This window comes from Phacochoerus africanus, chromosome 2 (assembly GCF_016906955.1).
Source record: "Phacochoerus africanus isolate WHEZ1 chromosome 2, ROS_Pafr_v1, whole genome shotgun sequence".
Taxonomy (NCBI): domain Eukaryota; kingdom Metazoa; phylum Chordata; class Mammalia; order Artiodactyla; family Suidae; genus Phacochoerus; species Phacochoerus africanus.
Window position 1 is genome coordinate 218261095 of NC_062545.1, and position 23563 is coordinate 218284657.

Genomic DNA, 23563 nt, shown 5'->3' on the forward strand with positions numbered 1-23563 from the left:
TTGAGGAAAAGCAGGTTTAAATTTGACTCTCTTCCACAGATAATTCCCACAATGGGAATTACTTTCTTCTCTGATGCTGCCTTATCTGCAAGGCTTTTCTTGGGCATTTGCAATGCTTTCCCTCTGGTCAGTCTCCATCCTCCTTAACCTTGTTTTCTTTCATAGCATTTGTTGCAACCTACCATACAATATGATTTAATTATATATCTTTTTCTCCTCTCTCATGAGCATGTAAAAATGTAAGGACAAGGATTTTTTTCTTCTTGGTTTATTTTTTCTTTTTTATAAAGTATGGTTGATTTACAGTGTTATGTCCATTTCTGCTGTACAGCAAAGTGACCCAGTCATACATATATATACATTTTTATATTATTTTACATTGTGGTCTATCCCAGGGGATAAATAAATGTTAAATGATATGTAAATGTTGAATTGAAATTAAGTACTAAGTAGGTAGTTATAAGTTCTACAGGTTAGTTTCAAAGGTTTGGGCAGCATGTTTCTCAAAGGATCACCAGCATTAGGATGCCCCAGAATACAATATTCTAATAAGTTCCCTAAAAGATTTTTATGCATCATAAAGTTGAATTGAAATTAAGTACTAAGTAGGTAGTTATAAGTTCTACAGGTTAGTTTCAAAGGTTTGGGCAGCATGTTTCTCAAAGGATCACCAGCATTAGGATGGCCCCAGAATACAACATTCTAATAAGTTCCCTAAAAGATTTTTATGCATCATAAAGTTCCAGGACTGATACTTATATCTTCTCGGATATAGGAAAACACTATTTTGTGATTGATTTCACATCAGAATTACGAATTTTCTTTTCATTGAAGTATTTTTTTAATCACCGCTTTTGTTCTTGTCAGTCTTTATAGGACTGTATTTTGGGTTATAATCAGAATGAAGTGAAGATAGAAAAGAAATGAGGAGCAGTTCATATATTTATATCCTATGGAATACAGCTTGAAGAAGTAAGTGGTAACAAGTGAGGGATAGTGTGGGGGAGGAGTGAGGAGACATGATACTAGATATGTGCATTATTCCTCTGAAAAAGAGACCTTGAAAGTCATGTGTTTGTTGTAGATATTATACAAAGCAATCTGTTTTTAGATTGGTTTTTACAGTGTGTCTTTTTTGTGAGGAGGGTTGTTGTTTGTTTGTTTGTTCATTTGTTTTTACAGCTGCATCTATAGCATATGGAAGTTCCTGGGCTAGGCGTCAAATCATAGCTGCAGCTGTCAGCTCCTGCCACAGCCAAGGCAATGAGGGATCTGAGCCATATCTATGACTTATGTTGCAACTTATGGCAACTCCAGATCCTTAACCCACTGAGAGAGGCCAGGGATTGAACCTGCATTCTCATGGACATGATGTTGTGTTCTTAACCCACTGAGCCACAATGGGAATTACCATTGTTTTAAAATTTTTCATTAGAGAATTTCTAACACATAAAAATCAAAGTAGTAATTGAACTCGCATGTCCCAACAGTATTCATGACTGATTCTGCCCCATCCATACCTTCTGTATACCTACCCTTGTGTTATTCTGAATCAAATCATTGACAGCAGATTATTGTCAATGCTTCAGTTTGTAACTCTGAGATGAGGGCTCTGTCATTTAAAATGTAACTGCAATACCATATCACATGAAAAAAAATTCTTAATAGCAAATACCCAATCAGTGTTCACATTGTCAGTTGTTTGAAAAATTATTTAGGAGTTCGCTTGTGGCATAGGATCTGGTGTTGTCACTGCAGTGGCTCTGGTGTCTGCTCTGGCCCGGGAATGTCCACATCTGCGGTTGCAGTCAAAAACAACAAAAATAAAAACATCCCCCAAATAAAAAATACTTAAAAATTTTTGTAGTTTGTTTGAATCCCAATCCAGAGAAGTCCACACATTGTGATTGGTTCATAGGTCTTTTAATTTATAGATTTCCCTTTCTTTCCTTCCCTTTCTCTCTCTCTTCCCCCCCACCCCTCCTTTCTTGTAGTGATTTTGTTGGAGAAACTAAGTTGTTTGTCTGGCGTCTCCTACAGTCTTGGATTTTGCTGATCACATTCCATTCTTTTGTCCTCTGTATTTCAGTTTCTGGTTATATGTTTTAACTCAATTATGAATTATTAAGTTTAGCATGATGACAATGTAATTTTGCTGAATTTGTTAAAGTGAAAGGTAATGAGTGCTGATTTTATAGTAAAGTTTTTGCTTATTTTATCTATTTAATTTTATATGACAAGTCATTTTTTTTCTCTTTCTTCCTCCAGTGGAGTTTAGAACATGAAAGTAATTTCCAGAGCTACCTACTTTGTGATCTGAGAAAATTAATTTTTACTTAGAATTATATTAAAACATTAATTTATAAGTAATCCCTGTTACATAGGGCTAATATGTTACCAAAAAATTTAAAAGCCCAAGGTTAAAGACCCTGGATCCTATTCCCATATGCGTTTATCCTTTTAAACCTATTTGTATGGGCTTATATATCAGTTGTGGATAGTAATTCTATTTTTTGTGTTTCTCATTTGATTTGGGGGAGTAATGAAAAGCGATCCAGGGTTAGGAGTTCCCCTTTGTGGCTCAGTGGAAAGGAACCTGACTAGTATCCGTGAGGACTCGAGATCAATCCCTGGCCTCACTCAGTGGGTTAAGGATCCAGTGCCGTGAGCTGTGGTGTAGGTCGCAGACAAGGCTCAGATCTGATGTTGCTGTGGCTGTGGTGTAGGCCGACGGCTACAGCTCCGATTCAACCCCTAGCCTGGGAAACTCCATATGCCACAGGTGCAACCCTACAAAGACAAGTAAAGGGTGGGGGGGGGGGGAGGATAAAGAAAAGGAGAGATCCAAGGTTAGCTCTCATGGCGTTGCTCTGCATTATATCAGGCAAAGTAATATACTAACTGGCTCCATAGTCTTTTGGTTGGTTTTTAAATTTTGTGCTTCTCTTTTATAGTTCAGTATGAGTTTCAAGCCTTTATAAAGTTTAAAGATTTTTAACTGGCATTCTGTAACATCCCCCACCCCACACAGTTTGCAGAAGTGTGTGGAGGTGTGTGCAGGTGCCTACATTTTCATTTTTCTGGGGTTAGGATGCAAAACTTTATTAGATCAACAGAGGAACACACAGACCCCAAAAATGGTTGAGAGCTATAGTTTAAAATCATCGAATTAACAAGCATCCAGTAAGTTATGATGGTATGAAAATTCCAATTAAATGAAGAAAAAATTAGGCCTTTAACAGAAATAATAATTTGAATAGTACCTGAAGATAAATAATACATATAAATGGTTTTATGTTTTGCTCATGTTTATACTATTAGGTGTTCAAAGAGACTTGTTTAACTCTATTAAATAATGGTTTTGCTTTGCATTAAATTAATCAGAAAAATGTCTTGGAAATAGACCCCTTGGTATTCTAGAACTCTGAGTTAATATATGACTTACTGTACCACAGATGTTTAACTTTGTTTAAAGTGAGTTTAATTCTGGTTTTGCCAGTGAGGTTTGTGTTGAACTAGACAATGACTTTCTTTAGAATTCCATTTACAGTCATTGGCCATTAACTTCATCAGATTCAGAACAATTTTAAAACATCTGGAATGCTGTCTTCTTTGCTTATGTCTCTCTGTTTTTTCTGTGTCTGGTGAAATCCTAATTATTATCTGAGGCTCAGCTCACATTTTACCTCCTCTTTCGAGCCTGATACAGAATGAACTGCTTTTTTCTGTAATTCTTTGGCTTACATCTGTTTATAGCACTTAAAAAATTAAGGTAGTGATATATCTATATTGTGATATACTAGTTTGGTAATTCTTAAATTAGTGAAATAAATGAGCTTCTAAAAAATCAAATATTCAGTTATATCAAGTCAAAATTCCTGCTGTTTTTTAGGAGACCCCCGCACAGTTGTCTGAGGAAAACTTTTTTGCACATTTCTTCCTCCCCTCTTCAGCTTCATTGGGTATATGCCTCTGTTCTTACAGAACTCATCTTTTGTATTTATATGATTTGTATTGATGTTTTTGAATACCATGATATTGAAGTTATCTCTTTTCATGTCTCTTGCCCCAAATCAAAGTTTAAGATTTTCTTATGCATTTTTGTATTTCTAGAAACGAGCTCTCCGAGTACAGAGAAGCTTAGTACATACTGAGTTGAATTCAGATACCACATTCTCTCTTAAGGGATGCATATAGTATTTAAAAGCATAATAGAAGGGAGTGTATGGTTAATGTAGTAAGACAGGTACTGTTCTATATTCAGCATATATTATTTGCTTATTATTTGGTGGGTACTGCAGGGGGATTCAAGATGAATATGGAAGGATAGAAGTTGATAAACTAAGTTGATGTTGAGGTCATTCCAGGCAACAAGAATAGCATATCCAAAAGTGCAAAGGCAAAAAAGTCACTGTATGTAGCTAGGGAATGGGCAGTAGTTTAGTTTGGGTAGAGTGCTAGTTATATATAGAAAAGTAATGACAGCTGTGACTGGAGGGCCGGATCATGGAGCCAGATCATAGAGGGCTTAATATGCTGTGCTAATGAAGAGTTTTATATTCCATATAAGTGAATAACTAAATTAAAAGTTTTTAAGCCAGAGAATTACAAGGGACACATATATGAGATGAATTAGAAGAGAAAACTAATGTCAATTTGATCTTTTCCCATCCCTTATTTTTCAGCTTCTCAATTTTAGTTTTGCACTCAAGTTTCCTTTTCTTAGCAGTTTTGGTGAAGGATTATATAGAAGTTATCTAAAAAGATATGTTTTATATTAAGCAAAAATATTAGAATAATGCTAGAAAGAAGAGAGAGACAGTACTTTCTTTTGCCAAGTAATTTAGATAATATTCTAGATTTAAATATCTAAATAATTTAAGCTGGACCTAGTTGTTTTGTTCCTTTGGGTAATTTCAGTCTTCTCCCAGTTCTCAGGGGAAAAAAATTATGTTAAATACATAATTTTACCAATTTAAGTTACTCTCTCTACCAAGTTATTTTCAACAACTTTGTTTACCAGTAACCAAAAAGATGAGTAGGACAAATAGGATTAATAAATTGTAAACTCTTGTTACCTATATCAGCCAATTGTCCTTAATTTGATAGTTTGGTTTTTATAGATCAAATCTGTATTTTTAACAGATAGATATTTATAAAGAACATAGTCATAAAATAAGTAACATAACTTGTAAAATAAAGGTTGTTAGGAACGGAAATACTCAATATGTTAAATGTGACATTATTTCATGGCAATCCACAGAATACTAAACAAGTATGAGAACCATTTATACACTCCATTTTTATCTGAATCCCTGATTATGATACAAATGACAGTACATTTTTAAGTTCCTCTGCTTATTAATTCCATGATAGGGAGTTTGATTGGTAGTGAAATTGAAATCGTCTTATTTTTAAATTTCTATGGCAAGAGCATGTAAATGATAGGATGAGATCATTTTAATTTTTACTAGTAGCTTAAGTCCTTTTTTACTAATAGTTAACATTTATTCATTTCTTTCTATATGCTAAATACTCTGCTAAATATTTTTTGTGCCCTTGAAGATATGAAAAAATAGAAAATCGTCAAAAAGGTGAAATAAAAAATTACCTATCCCATCAAACAGAGGTTATCACTTGTTAGCTTTCTTTATCACATCTCTGTACATATGTGTTGCTCACAAACAAATTTCAGTACAAAATTTGAATTGTCATATATTGTTTTATATCCTTCTTACCACTTACTAGATTCGATTTTACTAATTTAATTGTTATGTATGAATATTGTTACATGTGAGACCACACACTAGTAGGATAACAACGGAAGGACCCTTTAGTGAGGGTTTTGTTTTTTTTTTGTTTGATCCTGTAGTTTTCTCTTATAAGAAATTTATTTTTTGCCATGTAGAGTAGCTGTCTTATGCTTTGTTTGGCAACCAGTAAAATGCAGACCGCTTTCACTAAAATTAGCCTAACTCATTAAGAAATAGGTTGAAGCCATCAGTCATGTCATGATGAGTTTGTGAAGAATATACCTTAAAATATTTTTAAATATTTCCAGTCACACAAATTCCTAATATTTTCATTTCTTTATAATTATCCTTTTCAACAGAACTTAATGATTAATTTGCCAATTTAGAGCAAGGACTTGAGACAGTCTATCTTGGCTGGCTTTAATACACAAAAGCCCAGTAGAAGTTTTGAAATAACATTTTATTTTTATCATAATTTTAGTAATTATTAACATTTATGCCATTCTATGTCAGTGTTTGAAAGGCCTTATGTATATTAAATTATTTAATCCCCTACATCTCTTGAATTAATTAGTGATTTACATAATACGTTTCACAAATGGTGAAATGAGACAAAAAAAATTAACTTGCCCAAACTAGTTAGTGGCAGAACCTGAATTTGAATTCAGACTCTTTGGCCCCAGAGCCTAGGTGCTAAATCACAGTGGTTTGCTGTTTATAAGCAAGAGCAGTAGTGGGTGAGAGAAAGGAGCCTTTGTACCTGAGAGAGGCTGGGGAGAAAAGAATCATTAAAGATGTCAAGGTGGAGGGAGCATTTAGATACTTGTGGTAGGAGTGACAGTTTGCACTATAAATTATTAAAAATTATGCATATAAAGTATAACTTCTGTGACAATCTAAAGGAAGTGTAACTAATATACGTGGACTTGCTTAGCAATCCAGTGATTACTGTTTGTCTTATTAATAGTTTATTAATTTAAAAAATAATGTGTACATCTTAGTGGCAAAAACTAGGCAATACAAGAAGTATTACAATAAAAAATGTCTCCTCTCCAGTTGCCTGATGCCCTACTATTATACTGTCACTAGTTTCTTGTATTCAATTGGGCATCTCAGTTTCTTTTTTTTTTTCTGTTTACGTGATGCTTTACCATTCCTTTTTTTTTTTTTTCTGTTTCTGTGAAGCTTTATCATTTTTTCTCTTTTTTTTAATTAAGGTATAGTTGATTTACAGTATTAGTTTCAGGTGTACAACATAACTGATACAAAATTTTTATAGATTGTACTCCCTTTAAAGCTGGTTATAAAATGTTGCCTATATGCCCTGTGCTATACAGTATATCCTTATATCTTTATTTATTTTACACACAGTAGTTTGTACCTCTTAACCCCCATCCCTATCTTTGCCTCTTCCCAGTTGCCTATACCTCCTGATAAGTAGTTTTTTCTCTATATCTGTGAGTGTGGTTTTGTTTTGTTATATTCATTCATTTTATTTTTTAGTCCACATAAGTGACGTCATACAGTATTTTTCTTTCTGTTTGTGAATTACTTCACTAAACGTATTACCCTCCAGATCCATCCATATTGTTGCACATGATAAAATTTCATGCTTGTTTTTCGGCTGAGTAGTATTCTATTGTCAGTATGTACACCACATGTTTTTGTTTGTTTTTCTGTTTTGGCTGCCCTGTGACATGTGGAGTTCACAGGCCAGGGATCAGATCCAAGCCATAGTTTCAGCCTAAGCTGCAGCTATGGCAACGCTGGATCCTTAAACTACTGTTCCAGGCTGGCGATTAAACCTGTGTCCCACCACTCCCAAGACACTGCTGGTTCCATAGCGCCACAGCAGGAACTCCAACACCATGTCTTTTTTTATTCATTCATCTGTTGGAGATTTAGGTTGTTTCCATATCTTGGCAACTTTAAATAATACTGCTGTTAACATTGGGATGCATGTATTTTTTTCAAATTAATGTTTTCATTTTCTTCGGATATATACCCAGGGGTGGAATTGCTAGGCCATATGGCAGTATTTAGGTTTTCAAAGAACTTTCATATTGTATTCCACAGTTGCTGCACCAGTTGACATTCCCATCAACAATGTACAAGGACTCCCTATTCTGCATATCCTTACCAACATTTGTTATTCATGGTCTTTTATTTATTTGTAAAAATTTTATGGCCATACCCACAGCACACGAAAGTTCCTGGGCAAGGGATTGAATTTGAGCCACAGTGTGACCTACACTGCTGGGGTGGCAGTGCTAGATCCTTTAACCCACTGCACCTGACTGGGAATTGAACCTGTACCTCCCCAGTGACCAGAGCTGCTGCAGTCAAATTCTTAACCTGCTGTGCAACAGCAGAAACTCCATCATGGTCTTTTTTTTTTCTTTTTTTTTTTAAATGGCTGCACCTTCAACACATAGAAGTTCCCTGGCCAGTGGTTGATCAGAGCCGCAGCCATGGCCATAGGCACAGCAACCCCAGATCTGAGCCACAACTGCAACCTACGCTGTAGCTTGAAGCAATGCCAGGTCCTTAACCCCCTGAACAAGGCCAAGGGTCAAACCTCCATCCTTACAGAGACAACTTTGGGTCCTTAACCCACTGAGCCACAATAGGAACTCCATCATGGTCTTTTTGATAATAGCCATTCAGACCAGTAGCCATTCAAACTATCTCTGTTGTTTTCATTTGCATTTCTTTAATGATTAACATTGTTGAGCATCTTTTTGTGTGCCCATTGGCCACCTGTATGTGTTCTTTGGAAAAATTTCTATTTAAGTCTTATGTGCATTTCTTTTTCTTTCTTTCTTTTTTTTTTTTTGGCTTTTAGGGCCACACCTGTGCCATATGGAGGTTCCCAGGCTAGGGGTCCATTCAGAGCTGTAGCCGCTGGCTTATGCCAGAACCACAGCAATTTGGGATCTGAGCCATGTCTGCAACCTACCCCACAGCTCATGGCAACACCAGATCCTTAACCCACTGAGTGAGGCCAGGGGTCAAACCCCTGTACTCATGGATGCTTGTCGGATTTGTTAACCATTACTAAGCCATGATGGGAACTCCATTCCCATTTCTTAATTGGGGTTTTTTGGTTTTTTTGTTTGTTTTTTTCTTTGATATTGAGTTGTGTGAACTGTTTATATTTTGGATATTAACTCTTTATCAGTCATATTATTTACATGTATTTTCTCCTATTGAAGTAGGCTTTCTTTTCATTTGGTTGGTGGTTTCCTTTGCTGTACAAAAGCTTTTAAGTTTAATTAGGTCCCGTTTTACAATTTTTGCTTTTGTTTTCTTTGCCTTAGGAAAGGAAATAATACTATAGGAAAGGAAATATTAAAAACATACTGCTAAGATTTACATCAAAGAGTGTTCTGCCTATCTTTTAGGAGTTTTTTCGTTTTCTATCTTACATTTTGTTCTTTAACCCATTTTGAGTTTATTTTTATATATGGTATAAGAAAATGTTATAATTTCATTATTTTACATGTGAGCTGTCCATTTTTCCAGCACCACTTATTGAAGAGACTGTCTTTTCCCCATTGCATTTTCTTGCCTCTGTTGTCATTGATTAATTGACCGTAAGTGTGTAAGTTTATTTCTGGGCTCTCTATTCTGTTCCATTGATCTATCTATGTGTTTGTTTTTGTGCTAGTATTGTACTATTTTGATTACTGTAGCTTTGCATTTTAGTCTAAAGTCAGGGAGCATATATCCAGCTCTCTCTTTTCTCAAGATTGCTTTGGCTCTTCAGCATCTTTTAGGTTTCCATACATAAAAAAAAAAAAAAAATTAAAAGTTTTTTTGTTCTAGCTCTGTGAAAAATGCCATTGGTATTTTTACATTAAATCTGTGTATTGCCTTGGGTAGTGTGATCATTTTAATGGTACTAATTCTTACAATCCATGAACATGGAATAACTTTATATCTCTATGTTTCCATTTTTTTGTAATTTTTTATTTCTTTCATTAGTATCTTATAGTTTTCTGAGTACAGGACTTTTCCTTAGATTTATTCCTAGATTTTTAAATTATTTTTGATGTTATGATAAACGGGATTTTTAAAAAAGAATTTCTTGGGAGTTCCCGTCGTGGCTCAGTGGTTAATGAATCTGACTAGGAACCAAGAGGTTGCGGGTTTGATCCCTCGCCTTGCTCAGTGGGTTGAGGATCCGGCGTTGCCGTGAGCTGTGGTGTGGGTCGCAGATGCGGCTCGAATCCCATGTTGCTGTGGCTCTGGTGTAGGCTGGCAACTACAGCTCTGATTAGACCCCTAGCCTGGGAACCTCCATATGCTGTAGGAGCAGCCCTGGAAAAAGGCAAAAAGACCAATAAATAAATAAATAAGAAAAAAGAATTTCTCTTTCTGATAGTTCATTGTTGGTGTATAGAAATGCAGTGGATTTCTGTGTATTTTGTATCCTACAACTTAATTCATTGATGAGTTTTAGTAGTATTTTGGTTGTGTCTTTGCAGATGTATTCATCTGCAAACAGTAAGTTTTATTTCTTTCTTTTCAATTTAGATTCCTTTTATTTATTTTTATTGTCTAGTTATTGTGGCAAGGACTTCCAGTACTACGTTGAATAAAGTTAGCCATCTCAAATTTTAACATATTCAAAATTGAACTTTTGATTTGTTCTTTTGCTTTTTCTAAGCCTCTTATTACCTTCTGAGCAAATGACTCCACTGGGAAGTTATTCTGGCCCCCGAGATGACCTTTTTTCATTGATTCTTTTCATTTACTTCTCATGTTAAGTATATCAGTCATTTCTGGGCTTTCTTCCTCTAAAATGTATTTTAAATCTTGCCCGTTTCTCTTCACTGTCATCATTTAAGTACAAACTATTACCATCTCTTGTTGTGAATACTGCTGTAGTTTCCTGACTTGTTCTCCTGCTTTTACTTTTTCCTCCTAGAGTCCATTTTCTACCCAGCAGCCAGAGTGAACTTTAAAAAAAAGTACATTGAGAAGTCAGTACCCTGCATGGAGTTCCCGTTGTGGTACAGTGGAATGAATCTGACTGGTATCCATGAGGATGTGGCTTCAATCCCTGGCCTCGCTCGCTCAGTGGGTCAGGGATCCGGCGTTGCCATGAGCTGTGATGTAGTCACAGACTCAGCTCCGATCCCATGATGCTGTGGCTGTGGCAGAGGCCGGCAGCTGAAGCTGTGATTCAGCCCCTAGCCTGGGAACTTCTATATGCCACGGGTGCAGCCCTAAAAAGCAAAATACATACATACATACATTAAAAAATTAAAAAACGTGCCCTAAAAAAGCAAAATCAATAAATCAATCAATAAAATAACATACATTGAGAAGTCAGTACCCTGCATTAAGCACTTCATTGGTACTTAGGCTATAGTAAGGAGTTTGGCTTATGGTTCTTTACAAATCCGCCAAACCATTTCTCATCTCAAGGCCTTTATACTTTCTCTTTTTTTTTTTATCTGGGACAGTTACCCCAAAGTTTTCTCTTTTTTTGTTATTTGTTTGCCTAGATTTTTGTTTTTGTCATGGCTGGCTCCTCCTTCTGTGACTTCCTGAGAGAAATTGCTCTTGACTATCTTTCACAGAACTATAGTATTTTATAGTTAGAACTTATTTATTATGTGAGTGTATGCATTTGTTTACTCACTTTTTGTATATCTTCTTACTACTGTGTAAGGGAGGACAGAAATCTTGCCTGTAAGTGTTGAAGCCAACACCTGGCCCAGTACTTTGGAGCACTTAATATTGAATAAAGAAATGAATGAACTAAGAAGTGGATCTCTTTAGAATTTGTTTTGGTCAAGGAGTGAGATTGAAGTCCAGCTCTATTTTTTTTCTTATGTCCAGCCAGTTGTCACAGCGTCATTTTTTTTTATCACCTTGATACACAGTTTTTGTAATATATGAAATTCCTGGTGCATTTGGATCTGCTTTTGGACTCTGCACTGTACTATTGGTATGTCTAACTATTCATCTTCTGGTATCGTATTTCTTTATTACTGTGACTTTAAAATCCATTTTAATATCTGATAGGGTGAGTCCTCTTTCAAATGATTTTCTATTCTGAATTTTTCAGAAATGTATTTTTTCATGTATTTATTTTTACATAATATACTTTTTATGATTTTTAATAGTATTGTGGAGTCAACATTTGCATCACCTTTTTTTGGTTATTTGGTATAAGAAATAAGTGAGAGATGGAGAGACTGGCCAAGATGGAGGAGTAGAAAGCCCTTTCCCCCCCGCCCTCCCGCCACAAGCTTACCTCCTCTCATAAGCACACCAAAATCATAACTATTTGCAGACCAACAATCAGTGAAAAAGACCAGAACCTACTAGAAGAGATTCTCTACAACTAAAAACATACAAAGAAGGAACCTTAGTTGAAATGGAGTTAAATGATTATCATCAAAGAGGAGTCTCCACAGAGGGAGAGATCTATCTTGGGTTTTGAAAAATGGAAAGGAGGCTCTCCAGATCGTTAGGGGAAGAAAGGGCAGAGAGAGACTGCAATACCAGGCAGTTTAGTACAGAGGTACAGTACCAGGCAACACATCTGGATAAGGAAATTATCTCCATTATTCCAGCCAGCATGGCTGGAAAACACAAAAGAGCAGTAAGTACCTGGAAGACGGAGAAACTGTCTTCTGAATCCCCAGAACCCAAAGCAAGAACATGGCACATAGAGATGCTCAGTAAATGTTTGTTGAATGAATGAGTGATAGAATGACAGCAATAGGACCAGATAGAGTCTTATAACTTAAAGAATGGACCTTGCAAAACCCAGAGGGCAAGGTGAAACAACTGAAGATTTTTTTTTTTAATCAGAAGAGAGATTTAATTCAGAAATGAAATTTTTAAATATTCATTTTTAGCTGTGTAACACAGTGGAGGTGTTAGTTAACCCTATAGTGGTAATCATTTTGCAAAATATATATGTAGCAAATCAACACATTGTACTTTTTAAACTTATGCAATGGTTTGTGTTAATTATATCTCATTGAAGGAGGAGAAATTTTTTTTTTTTTTTTTTTAGGGCAGCACCTGGAGATTCCCAGGCTAGGGGTTGAATTGGAGCTCTAGCTGATGGTCTATTCCACAGCCACAGCAACACCAGATCCAATCTGCATCTGTGACGTCACCACAGCTCATGGCAGTGCCGGATCCCTAACCCACGGAGTGAAGCCAGGATCATACCTGCATCCTCATGGATGCTAGTCAGATTTGTTTCCACTGAGCCAAGATGGAAACTCCTAAAATACTCATTTGTAAATTTAAAAAAATATGTGCAGTAGGAATTACTAGTTTGTGGAGAATAAGAATGATATTCTTCCCATTTTTTAGAAAATTGAAGTATAGTTTATTTACAGTGTTGTGTTATTTTCAGTATACCACAAAGTAAATCAGTTATACATATGTGTATTTCCCATTATCGAAATGGACAATAAAGAGAGAAGTTGGTAGCTTTACTGATTTCCTTTGGACACTGTAATATATCCACTTGCCATATCCTCCTAATTTCAGTTAAGTCTTCAGCTCTTGTCAGGTCCCTATATCACTTTGTTATGACATTTTGTTTCAGATAGGTAGAGGCAAGACTTGCCCAGTTTTCCCATCTTTCCTCTTCAGGTCTTTTTTGTTTTTGCTTTTTAGGGCCACACCTGGGGCATATGGAAGTTCCCAGGCTAGGGGTCTAATTGAGCTGTAGCTACTGGCCTGTGCTACAGCCACAGCAACACGGGATCTGAGCCACATCTGCGACCTACACCACAGCTCATGGTAACACCGGATTCTTAACCCAGTGAGCAAGGCCAGGGATTGAACCTGCGTCCTCAAGAATGCTAGTCTGGATCATTTCCGCTGCACCTCGATGGGAACTCCAGTGTCCTACTTTAAAGCCTCATCAATACTTTGCATATATTTAGAGGAGTTAGCCAAGAAAAGGAAACCAAGGTATGTACCTGCCCACTGCAGACTCATCACAGCTGTAGTGTCTTTTAGGGAACATGAACATAATCGGAATGTCTGAAAGACAGTGACCTAGGGAACCCTCTGTTTTACCTGTACTGAGATTGCCTGACTGCTTCTGTATGGTAAGAAATAGTTGTAGTGTGTAGTAAAATATTCAACAGAGCAACCCTAACTTACTGTTTGAGGTTGGTAAGGCACTTCTCAAGTATCTTTCCTATGTAAATAAAAACTATATTTACCTTGGTACATGACTTAAATTAGAAAAGCAAAATCAAGGAGTTCCTGTCGTGGCTCAGTGAGGTAAGAACCCCACATAGTGTCGGTGAGAATGCAGGTTTGATCCCTGGCCTTGCTCCGTGGGTTGAGGATCTGGTATTGCTGCAGGCGGCGTAGGTTGCAGATCTGGCTTGGATCTGGTGTGGCTCTGGCTGGCATCTGCAGCTCTGATTCGACTGTAGCTCCGGGAATTTCCATATGTCGCAGGTGCAGCCAGAAAGGAAGGGAGGAAGGAGAGCAAAATCAAGAAATGTAAATTTATTCTAAGGAAAATTTTGGTATTCAAAATATTAGTTATGATAGTCTTTGGCTGTTTGTGGGGGAGAATTATGTTATTTTTTTTTTTTGGTGCCATATCAAGTATGAATAAAGACTTTGAAAGATTTTTTAACTGAAGTTGCCCTGGTGAATTTTACTAATGAATGCCTTCTTGCTTAATCCTTGCCTTTTACTTAGTACTTTTTCCATTTGTCTGGAGAACTAAATACTTTCCATCACTTAGCACTTAAAACTTTTCTCCTTTGGTTGTTATTCTGCTGTTTCTTAATTTAAAATATTTCTTCTCTGTTGAGTTTTCCTCTTCTTTTGCTGCGTTTTTCTTTATAACTGTGAATAACCTGTGAAGTTATGTATGCCCTTAGATCATATCTTCCTATTTATTCCTCCATGGAGAGATTTTTTTTTATGACTTTATCACTAAGACCCTCAATATCTTGAGTCTTCCTTATTATTTTAACTTCATATTTCTGTCCATCAAACTTTCCCAGCTGTTTGTGCAACTGTTATATCAAAATATTGAAAACTGAGTGTTTTTCTATCCCAAGTCTCCTTCCCCAGTTTTCCTACTTCTTTTTTCAACTTCCACATTTTTTCAAGTGGTGTCACCATTGTTTGAACTCAAATATATACAAATTTCAGCATGTTCATTGCTGAATCTCTTTCCTCAGTAAATATTTTGAATGAATGACTTTGAATAATACGAATGGATATATTTCTTCTAATTAGTATTTCTTCTCCACTCTTTCCTATCTAACACTGTTCTTCCTGTAAAGTCCAGTTTAAGGTCTTGACAAAAGTGTAGCAGATAGTATAGAGAGGCTTGTGTGAATAAGAGAAAAAAATCATTTGACTTTCATAATTAAGAGTAGGTGCATTTTGAGGTGTGAATGAAAGGTGAAATGGATCAAGAGTTTAGAAGTGACTCTTTTAAAGAGGAATGGTTTGTTTTTAGTATAAACTTGGACATGTTTATATGCTGAAAGCAATAGCAGGCAGAGGTTGAAAATGCAGGAGATAATGAAATACGAATTCTGAAAATGTACGGCAGGATTAGTTTTTGATAAGAGGATTGGAGGCACTTTTTTCACGGAAAGTTAGAGTTGTGTTCAGTTTTGTTTGGTTTCAGATAATTTTGATTTTTGAAACACAGGATGTTAATGGAGCTCTTTCTTTAAAACTATAGTTTTCTCTCTGTAATAGATGGTAACAAAGCCAGCTGCTAAGTGGTGATGGATAGTGAGTTGAAGCTTTTAAATAATGATGGCATTTGAAATTGCTGTTACGGAGAACCGAAGAGGGAGTTGACTTCTTTCAAAGGAGTCATCATAGATGGGGTTGAGCTCAGTTGAGTTTACAATTGGTAAACTACAAGATGGTGATTTTTTTTTTTTTCCTGCAGTGTTTAGTAGTGGAGCTGTAGGAATGAAGGCGCTTTAAGCTGAGATGCAAAAAAGAGAGAGGATTCCTGAGACAGAAAGATAATTGATCAGGGGAGATGAAATAAAAGAAGATAGTCATACATAATGGGTCCCAACTAGTTAACCTATACTAATAGCTGAAAGAGGCTGAATTATGTTAGAGCAAATAAAGGAATCAAACAAGGAACTGGAGGTCTGGATGAAGTTATGTTTAAAATGCAGAGAGAAGAGGAGTAACAGTTGAGAGAATGAAAGTGAAGAAGATTAAGTAGGAAATAAGTTTAATAGTCTATGATAAATGCTTTTTTTTGGTATGGATGAAAACATCTTTGTTCTGAAAACTGTTCGAGGGTATCAGATATATAGCTGGAGAGGAGAGAGTGGTCTCCAAACATTTATGATCTGGCTTCTCAAGAAGAAAAAAATTTGAGTATGTACCCACATTGTATGCATATTTTTTTTATAAATCATATGTAGGTTCTTCTGTACTATTATGCTTTATATATTGTAAAACATTATGTTATAAAACATTAAACTAGATACTTGAGAGATTAAAGCATATTTTTAAATTTTTAAAAAAATATTATGAAAACTTATTCTTGGTGAGAGCATTTTATTTTATTTTGAAAATCTTGGTTTACTACTTGGCTGTATTAAAAGGCTTGCTTTAAGTTGGGTTTATTTTGGTACTTGATTTTAAAACTAACTGTTGTAGTTCAGAGCTCATAAAGATAAACAAGTCCCGGGAGTTGCCATCGTGGCACAGTGAGGACTAGGAACCATGAGGTTGAGGGTTCAATCCCTGGCCTTGCTCAGTGGGTTAAGGATCTGGCGTTGCCATGAGCTATGGTGTAGATGGCAGACGTGGCTCAGATCCCTCGTTGCTGTGGCTCTGGTGTAGGCCGGCGGCTACAGCTCCAATTCCGATTAGACCCTTAGCCTGGGCATCTCCACATGCCACAGGAAGCGGCCCTAGAAAAGGCAAAAAGACAAATAAATAAATAAAAAACCAAATCCAGATGGAAGAAATTCATGACAGGCTGGGGTGACCACACAATGATGCTTATCTATCACACATGCAAAAATTTTTGTTGAAATCCACCAAAAAAAGAGATGTGCTTTCCCTAATTTTAGTTAGTTGCTTTGAAAAACTAATACTAAGGTACTTCTGTGATAGATAAATTCATTTTCCCATCCAAATCTATTCTCCACCCTTGTGCACTGTGCTCTGTGCCCCAGGAAGCTGGTCTCTAAAGACTGCATCAATTGGTCTGCCTTGTTCACTGGCTTCTGATTGGGTTCAGTCACTTGGAGACACTGACTGACAGAGAGGTAGGGATACTTAGTCTAGCGACTGCAGGTTATCACTGTGTGTCATTGTTGTGGTTCTCTTCTACAATGACAGCTTCTTGGTCCCAGTAACTGTTCCCGCTCCTTGCCCTGTTGAGCCTAGAGTGATAATATCTCCCTGACTAGCCCACAAGTGTTTCATCATCCTTTCCTAGTTTCCCTTAACTTTGCCTTCATATTTGTAAATAGTTTCTTCAATAAACATCACCTTTTGAGTATTCTCTTTTTTTAAATTTTTTATAATTTTTATTTTTTCCATTATATCTGGTTTACATTGTTCTGTCAGTTTTCTACTCTACAGCAAGGTGACCCAGTCACACATACACGTATACATTCTTTTTTCTCGCATTATCGTGCTCCATCGTTAGTGACCAGACATAGTTCCCAGTGCTATACAACAGGATCTCGTTGCTTATCCATTTCAAAGGCAATAGTTTGCATGTAATAACCCCAAATTCCCAGTCCATCCCACCCCCTCCCCCTCCCTCTAGGCAACCACAAGTCTGTTCTCCATGTCCATGATTTTCTTTTCTGTGGCAAGGTTCATTTGTGCCGTATATTAGATTCCAGACAGAAGTGAAATCATGTGGTATTTGTCTTTCTCTTTCTGACTCTTTTGTTCGTTTTTGTGGCCGAGTAGTATTCCATTGTGAATATGAACCACATCTTCTTAATCCAGTCATCTGTCGATGGACATTGGGTTGTTTCCATGTCTTTGCTATTGTGACTAGGGCTGCAGTGAACATGCATGTGTCTTTTTCAAGGAAAGTTTTGTCCAGATACATGTCCAAGAGTGGGATTGCTGGGTCATATGGTAGTTCTATGTATAGTTTTCTAAGGTACCTCCATACTGCTTTCCAAAGTGGTTGTACCAGTTTACATTCCCACCAACAGTGCAGGAGGGTCCCCTTTTCTCCACACCCTCTCCAGCATTTGTTATTTGTGGACTTATTAATGACGGCCATTCTGACTGGTGTGAGGTGGTACCTCATGGTAGTTTTGACTTGCATTTCTCTAGTAATCAGGGATGTTGAGGATTTTTTCATGTGCTGGTTGGCCATCTGTTTATCTTCTTTGGAGAAGTGTCTATTCAGATCTTTTGCCCATTTTTCATTTGGGCTGTTGACTTCCTTGCTTTTGAGTTGTATAAGTTGTTTGTATATTTTAGAGATTAAGCCCTTGTCAGTTGCATTGTTTGAAACTATTTTCTCCCATTCTGTAAGTTGTCCTTTTGGTTTTTTTATGGTTTCCTTTGCAGTGCAAAAGCTTGTCAGTTTGATTAGGTCCCATTGGTTTATTTTTGTTTTTGTTTCTATTGCCTTGGGAGACTGACCTGAGAAAACATTTGTAAGGTTGATATGAGAGGATGGTCTGCCTATGTTCTCTTCTAGGAGTTTGTTGGTGTCCTGTCTTACATTTAAGTCTTTCAGCCATTTTGAGTTTATTTTTGTGCATGGTGTGAGGGTGTGTTCCAGTTTCGTTGATTTACATGCAGCTGTCCAGTTTTCCCAGAACCACTTGCTGAAAAGACTGTCTGTTTCCCATTTTATGTTCTTGCTTCCTTTGCCAAAGATTAATTGACCATAGGTGTCTGGGTTTATTTCTGGGTTCTCTACTCTGTTCCATTGGTCTCTATGTCTGTTTTGGTACCCGTACCACACTGTCTTGATGATTGTGGCTTAGTAATATTGCCTGAAGTCTGGGAGAGTTGTGCCTCCTGCTTGGTTTGTGTTCCTCAGGATTGCTTTGGCAATTCTGGGTCTTTTGTGGTTCCATATAAATTTTTGGATTGTCTGTTCTAGTTCTGTCAAAAATGTCATGGGCAATTTGGGATATTATCTCTTTTTTGCCAGGACCCTAAGGGCTGTAATTGCATTTTAATTTTTTTAAGTAAGTGGTTTTAAAAGGTGACTGAAACTCTTCATGTAGAATATTTTTAAGCAGATTAAATGATTCTGTTTCTGATTTTTAATTGTGCAGATACAATTTTTATAGGTGACATTTTTATGTTATTTTGAAATAAATAACATAAAACAATAAACATCACCTTTTGAGTATTCTCTTTTTTAAATACTCTTTTTAATTTTTTTTTTTTTGGTGGGGGTCAGTGTTAGTCCAGTACTAACTTTAAGTAAATGTTAATATCAGTTCACTTCCATCTTAATATTTATTTTAATAATTTTAAACAAAGTTGTACCTCTGAATTCCGAAATTTGGATTGTATCAACACCACAGTAAAGACCTTTCATGCTTTGGGTGCAGGGGGTTGGGAGGAAGGAATAACTAAAATTCAGTGAGTCAACTATACTTATTCATTAGCTGTGCTTATAGTTAGTTATCTGTTATTTTCAAACTACTGTCAGGCTGATTTCATGAAATAATTTTCCTAACAGGCAGGAAAATAGCTTGAATGTAGGATGGGGGAGTTATTTTAGTGTATTATTTGATCATTGACTAACAATTATTATTTGGAGGTGAAACTTATTTTCATCTTACTACATTTTATTCTCTGATAAGTGAAAACTCAAGTACTAGTTAATAACAGATGTTTAATCAGGATTCTTTTACTGTGAACAAAATAGATGACTGAAAATTTTCAACTTTATGTGTGTAAATTTAAAATTAGAAATAGGAGTTTCTGTCTTGGCATAGCAGAAACGAATACGACTAGGAACCATGAGGTTTCAGGTTCAATCCCTGACCTCGCTCAGTGGGTTAAGGATCTGGCATTGCCATGAGCTGTGGTGTAGGTTGCAGACATGGCTCAGATCTAGCATCGCTGGGCTCTGGCATAGGCCGGCAGTAACAGCTCCGATTAGACCCCTAGCCTGGGAACCTCCATGTGCCGTGGGTCTGGCCCTAAAAAGACAAAAATATATATATATATATATAAAATAAAATGAGAAATAAATAGCTTGCACAGTTTGAGGCTCTGAAGGTAACGGCCATTAGCAAAACAAAGTCTTTATCTTCTCAGACCTTTCATTCTGGTGAGGAGACAGACAATTACCAAATAAGTAGATAATTATGTAATGCAATGTATGATAAGTAACATGAAAAAAAACCTAAGTAAGGGAATAGAGGATGACAGGGAATCCTTTACTGGCTATGATGGTCATGGCAGTTCTCTCAGATATGGTGACATTTGAGTAGAGATTAGAATGAAGTGATAATACCTAGCCATACAGATACCTGGGGGAAAAGCACCTTACAGGTGAGAGATCAAGTGCAAAGCAGATGTTGGTGTGACAGATAGTAACAAGGAGACTTGTGGCCTGAACACAAAAAGCTAAGGGCAGAGCAGTAGAAAATAGAGTCTCCAGAAGTAGATGAGGACCAGGGCACACTAACTCTTGTAGGCCATCAGAACTTTGCATTGTATTTTAAGTGTAATTGCAACACCTTGAGGAGACACCTCAGAGAAATGATATGATCTGATTACCTTTTTAAAAGAATACCTGGGTTGGAGTTCTCTCAGGGTGCAGCAGATTAAAGATCTGGCTTTGAAACTGCAATGGCTTGGGTCGCTGCTATGGTGCAGGTTCCATCTCCATCCTGCAGGCATGGCCCCCCCAAAATAATAAAATAGTATTTTAAAGAAGAGGGGGTTCCCGTCACGGCGCAGCAGAAACAAATCCAAGTAGGAACCATGAGGTTGTAGGTTTGATCCCTGGCCTTGCTCAGTGGGTTAAGGATCTGGCATTGCCATTAGCTGTGGTGTGGGTCACAGATGCGGCTCGGATCCTGCGTTGCTGTGGCTGTGGTGTAGGCTGGTAGTTGTAGCCCTGATTAAACCCCTAGCCTGGGAACCTCCATATGCTGCTGGTGCGGCCTTAAAATGCAAAAAAAAATAAAAATAAAAAAATAAAAAATAAAAAAAGAGAATTACCTGGGTTGCTGCGTAAAGAAAAGACTGTAGGGGAGTTCCTGTGGTGTCTTGGCAGTAATGAACCCAACTAGTATCCATGAGGATGCGGGTTCTATCCCTGATCTCAATCAGTGGGTTAAGGATTTGGCATTGCTGTGGTGTAGGTTGCAGACACAGCTTAGATCTGGCATTGCTGTGGCTGTGGCTGGCAGCTATAGCTCTGATTCGACCCCTAGTTTGAGAACTTGCATGTGCTGCAGGCGCAGACATTAAAAAAAAACAAAAACAAAGGCAAAAAAAGAAGAGACTGTAGAGAGATCAGAATAGAAGCTAGGAGACTTGTCACAAAGTTTGCAATAATCTAAGTGAGAGTTTGAACATGTACACAAATACTACTGAATGCCGTATGTATGTTTACACACACACACACACACACACACACACACACACATATATATATATATATATACATACTTGTATATAATTCCTTTTGGGTTAAAAATGCATCTTGTCCAGAAACTTTTTTTACATTCAGCAGTGTAATATGAACATCTTTCAACAGTGAGTACATACAGCTCTTAATGGATGATGGTATTACATATTGTGGTGATTATGACTTTATTTAATTTGTCTTCTATCAAAGGTTTCCAGGTTGTTCCTTTTAAATAAGCAAACAATATTCTGTGTGTGTGTGTGTGTGTGTGTGTGTGTGTGTGTTGATGCTTACAGTTGCGGATATATGTCTGTAGAGTAAATTCATAGAAGCGTGATATGTCAAAGGATATGTGCACATTAAATCTTAATGGTTATTATCAAATTGACTTCTAAGAATGCTCTACCAATTTTACATACCCAATAATTGGGTTTTTGAATTTATTTTCCTTACACGCTTTCCAACACTGTATAATATGTCTTTTTAATCTTTACAAATTGATATGAGAGAAGCATCATAGTTTTCTTTTTTGTATTTTAATTATGAAAGATAAATATCAAAGCTTATAAATTCTTATAATCTGGTGAGTAATAAAGGATATTAATTTCTCTATGGCCCTGTTCCAAAAAAGTACTGTTTAAAAAACTAGTTTATAGTTTCATTTTCTCTATTTGTATGACTGAAGCTAAAGTGTAAAATTTAGTTTCTGACTTGTTTACAAATGGTTTAGCCATGTGACTTACTGTTTCTCTCGAATCTCCTTTTCCTCAATGCTGTACATACACTCATGTCATGTTTCAGTATAATATTATCCATTAATGTTTTCTATTAGTATTGATGAGGAAGTAATTAAAATTACAAAACTAGTTAGTTCTTTAGCATAAACACTATACTAAAATAAACGCAGGTATACCTATTCAGTATCTGTTATTGCCAATTTATTTTCCTTAGACCTTACTCCCAGCCCATTTAGCTATCGTCTAGATGTATGCTGCTGTGCATAAAAGATCACACAGCCTGAACAGTATGGATAGAGAGGCTCAAGTTCTTTAGCATTACTTGAAACCAGTTTAAAAGTTTATGCCTTGACTGAGGCTGAATTAGTTAGAATGTTATCTCCTTATAATAAAACATATGATAGTGCCACAGTTCGGCATAACCCTCCAGTCATACCATTCATGAACCTGGTTGGCCTGAGAGTAAGACTATTAGAAGGTTCTTCTGGAGTTCTGTGGTGTCTCAGCAGGTTAAGGATCCAGGATTCACACTCCTGTGATATGGATTTGATCCCTGGCCTGGGAACTTCCACATGCCATGAGTGTGGCAAATAAAAAAAGGAAGGAAGGAAAGAAGGGAGGGAGGAAAAGAAAAGAAGAGAGAGAGAAAGAAAGATTGATTGATTCTAACCTAGAGTGTTAAACCACTGTGAACATAGTCCATGATGGGCAGGAGCTTGATTATATTTCATGTCATAAAGGTTTATGTTCTGGTGAATGTTTAGCCTATTTTATATTAAAAAATAAAAATAAAAAAAGCTTATGCCTGTAGGAAGGCAGGAAAATGTTACTACAGGGTCAACTTTTAATTTATATAGATTCTTCTCCAGCATACTGAATGCTTACTTCAGGTATTGTCTTGATTTTGCTTTTGTAGAAACAACACATACAAAACCTTTAGAGGCTCTGGCTTATTTTGCAAAGGTAGAAGAGTAGATATTTTGGAAGTTCCTGCTGTGGTGCAGCAGGTTAAAGATCTGGCAAGCATTTTTTCTATGGCAGTGTGGTTTCTATCCCCAGCCCAAAGCAGTGGGTTAAAAGGGATCTAGGGGAGTTCCCGTCGTGGCGCAGTGGTTAACGAATCCAACTAGGAACCATGAGGTTGAGGGTTCGGTCCCTGCCCTTGCTCAGTGGGTTAACGATCCAGCGTTGCCGTGAGCTGTGGTGTAGGTTGCAGACACGGCTCGGATCCCGCGTTGCTGTGGCTCTGGCGTAGGCCAGTGGCTACAGCTCCGATTCAACCCCTAGCCTGGGAACCTCCATATGCCGCGGGAGCGGCCCAAGAAATGGCAACAACAACAACAACAAAAAAGACAAAAGCCAAAAAAAAAAAAAAAAAAGGGATCTAGGGTTGCTGCAGTGCAGATTTGATCCCTGATGTGGGAACTTCATATGCCACAGGTGCAGCAAAACAAACAAGCAAAAAAAACCCA

At 36.9% G+C, this 23563-nt stretch overlaps 1 protein-coding gene across 3 annotated transcripts in view; it reads left to right on the forward strand.

Annotated features, from left to right (window-relative positions):
- KIAA2026 (KIAA2026 ortholog) overlaps positions 1-23563 on the forward strand; it is a 112267-nt gene that overhangs the window by 11292 nt on the left and 77412 nt on the right. The window lies entirely within an intron of this gene.